The sequence below is a fragment of the Austrofundulus limnaeus genome, unplaced genomic scaffold (genome assembly GCF_001266775.1).
Source record: "Austrofundulus limnaeus strain Quisiro unplaced genomic scaffold, Austrofundulus_limnaeus-1.0 Scaffold249, whole genome shotgun sequence".
In the NCBI taxonomy this organism is placed as follows: domain Eukaryota; kingdom Metazoa; phylum Chordata; class Actinopteri; order Cyprinodontiformes; family Rivulidae; genus Austrofundulus; species Austrofundulus limnaeus.
Genome location: NW_013952651.1, coordinates 376,762 through 380,486, shown reverse-complemented (window position 1 = coordinate 380,486; position 3,725 = coordinate 376,762).

Here is a 3,725-nt window from a genome sequence, read left to right as displayed (position 1 = left end):
TTTTTTATGAGAGTATAACATTATAACATGATATAAAACTCAAAAAAGTTGATTTTACATGATATTGCCCCTTTAAGGGAAAACAATCAAACTACCTAGTCTTTTTTATCCAACCTACTTTTTTGCAGAGCTAAGCTAAATGTTTTTATAACAAATATGTTTCAATAAGAATTCAGTTTTTTTTTTACCATTTCAGATAAATGCATGCTCTGACAAACTTCTAATTAAAGTGAAACTAGTTGTAAACATGGAAAACAACACAAACATTCACCTTTGCAGTAATGCTTCTTTTTTTCCACAACAGTGCCCAGATCAGCATCAACATGCTCGTCTCTAATTGTGCGCAGCAGGAAGTCTAGTACCTCAGCGAGACCAAAATAAGGTCAATTTAAGTGTGACACAGTCATGAATTTTTAATTGATACAAATGTCTTCATCTTCTCTCTGGATAATTGACAGAAGAAACCGAGTTTGGTCAAACACCAGCTCAGGACCTGACATCAGATTGTAATGAGATTTGTTTTACATAGTGTCTTCCTTTTGCTTTTCATTCATTTATTTTGTGATCTTTTCATCTTCATTCTTATATATTTAATTAAGTTGTCAATAAATGCACAGTGAAATAGAAAGAAACCATCATGAGAGCACTTGAATTATGGAGGAGCTTTGGGGCACGGAGCATGGTGGGCTCTGTGGAGCAGTGGTTAAACTAAAGCAGTTTGTGCTTGAAATTGGAGATGAAGAGGCTATTTGTCTCTGTAGCGCRCAGAGCTCTTATCAGGGATTTGTTTGTGGCACAACTTAATTTGCATGAATTTCTTGGAGAGTAAGATGAAAAACTCTGCTGTCTTGGCTGTATCAGGAGGAACAGACTGTCCTCACCACGTGCGTTGCTCCACACTGTTTATATTGCCGCTCAAATATTGAACTTGTGCAAAGATTTTGAGCTCAAAGTCATTTTTAAACCTAGATTACAAGAATCCCTGCTGTTTCTCTACAGGAAAATGACTTCTTTGCATTTTATTRTGTATTCTGGAAAGTATAAAAAAAACATTCAGAGGATTGTTTCTAATTAAAAATAAAGTCTCAGAGTCCAAAATAATTTTTTAAAATGTGACTTTAAAAAATAAAATTGAGATATTTTAATGGTAGGCAGATGTCAGTTATCTTTTCTTTGTTTATCAGTGATGGAGTTTTTTTTTTTTTTTTTATATTTTAATGGTAGGCAGATGTCAGTTATCTTTTCTTTGTTTATCAGTGATGGAGTTTTTTTTTGTCAGCAGATTCTCACACAGCTAATTCTGRGTGAAACCATATGGCTGCAGTCTGGTCCTTCATTTATACAATATCCAAGCCTGTTTTATCCTAAACCAAACTTATTTGAATCCAGGTCTCAGAGTGGAGGTTTCTGGATAGCAGAGCTGATTTTACCAAGTGGGAGCAAACCAACCTGATCCCCCATCCAAACAAGGGTTTTTACCATTTTCATGCTCCAGACCGAAGTATCTGTTTATTCGGGGTGAAACAATCCATTGAACTGTACGACACACACTGTGCATGGAACAATACGGATTTTTAAAATTTATTTTATCAGCTTGTCTTCTGAAGATGCTCTGTGTTGAAGGATCAGTGGATCTGTGTTCAACTACTCCACCTAAGCTGCATTTTTGAGCTCAGATCCTCTGAGAAACTTGCTGTTTTCAGCAACATCTCATTTAAAACTGAACTTTTGAGGTTAAACAAATGTTCAGAATTGTGAGACCAAAGTATTGAACCGAAATGTGTTGTGAATTTTCTGTATTGTTGCACCTCTAACGTTTGTGTGTCTCATTGAAAGATAAAACTGAAAAAGCTAACTGTGTGACCTGGCATTAGTTTTTTTTCTGTGTTCATTCATCAAACATCACACACCTCATCTTACAACCTCTCCCACTCCCCCCTGAAGGCAGTTAAGCACACCCCCAGTCACCAACTAAGATAGTTTTTTGTCAAAAAACAATCATTTTAACGCGGCACAATGGTTTGTCATTTTCTATCTGGCAACCCTNTCTCTGCACGGCCCTGCAGTGGAACCAGTTGACTTGGTTGAGTCAGTTCAACACTTCAGTTTTTATAAACAAGTCCTGAGTTTGTATTCATAATATTTTTAAATTGTAATGAGTAACTAAGTGTGAAATTCCTCCTTCTGCCAAACTGTTTGATAAGTTATCAAGTGTTATTAAAACATATCAGCTCAAATTAAATTTCAAATAAATAACCGTGATAAAAAAAAGTGTTTCAAATATAAAAAATAACACAAACCAGAGGAGTAAAGTTCTGTCTCGTTTTTTTACGTTGTGTCTCCACAATGTGAACTTTTTCTGTCCAAGCCAGCAGTTAGTCTGTTGTCTGTTTGCAGGAGGAAACTGAGTCATTATTATTTAGTAATTATTAACTTTTAGAAATTAGCCCCARTTTTCAGGCTGTAATTGGATTTTCAGAGTGATGCCCTTGTGTGTGATTGTTGTGCGTTTGTGAATTAGGAGTTGTGACAGTTCACATCTGTCTCCCTGCCTCCGTATCTCTTCCTCAGACTCACAAACACATTTGAACTTGCCCCCCCCCCCCAAACCCACCCCCGCGTCCTCGACCACGGGGGGGCATACACCTGTGTGCTCGTTTGTGTGTCTGTGTGCGTTCACAGGCAGGAGATGCAGTTTGTGTGTATCCAGGGCACATTGTCTGGACGGGAAAAAATGAGAATGGATGAGATTGTAATTACTGAATGGAGATATCCACACAGTGTGAAATTAGAAAAGGCTGGGCAGAAACCTCCCACGGGCAGCGCCAGTGAGGAGAGAGCGGTTGTCATGGTGATAGGTGGATTCAAACCTTTAGGGAAGGAGGTGCGAGTGTGAGTCTGCCCCGTGTGTGTGTGTGTGTGGGTGCAATGTGTTTGCGTTGGGCTGTTTTTGTGCACGAGGAGAGAAAAGTTGCAGTGACCTTGACGAAGTCTCACACAATGTTTTCTTTTTTTATTTTTTATTTTCGTCCATTCATGTGCAAACTGAGCTGTAGATCCAGTTCTTCCTTCAGTAATTTACACTTTTTCAGAGATTTAGCTTTTTTTCTGTGTTCGACGTCCTTTAAAAACCTTCATAACTTTCATAACAGGGGCCGGGGACAGTTGCAACATTGTTTGGGGGTGGTTACWACATATTATTAATACAATATATTCACTGTAAATACATGTTTCATTATTTTCATATTTATATTATTGCTAAATTAATAAAAACTTTAAGTTAGGATATTACAGTGTTATTCATTTATTCTTTTTGATCAAATAATGATTATAGATTAGCCTTGATGAGTAGACCTTATATACAGATGTCAAAGACTCTAATTGATATAAAATACAGTTGACTTTTAGACACAAGGATAACTGAACAATTTGTGAGTTAATTAACTTTAGTTTTGCCTGTTGTCACTGTACGCCTACATTATGTAACATTTACATTAAACAAACTGGGATTTTAAAACCATTGTTGAAAACAACAACTGTAGAAAATACATCTTAAACACTTTTATGTTTTAAACTATAAAACTGTCATGAATACCCAACACCCTTTTAAGTGTAAACTTAATTTCAACATGTTAATCTCATCTGTATGTGTATGGAGGACCAAACCTATCATTATTGGAAATAAATGTATAAATATATAACTGGCGTATTAAAATAAATTATAG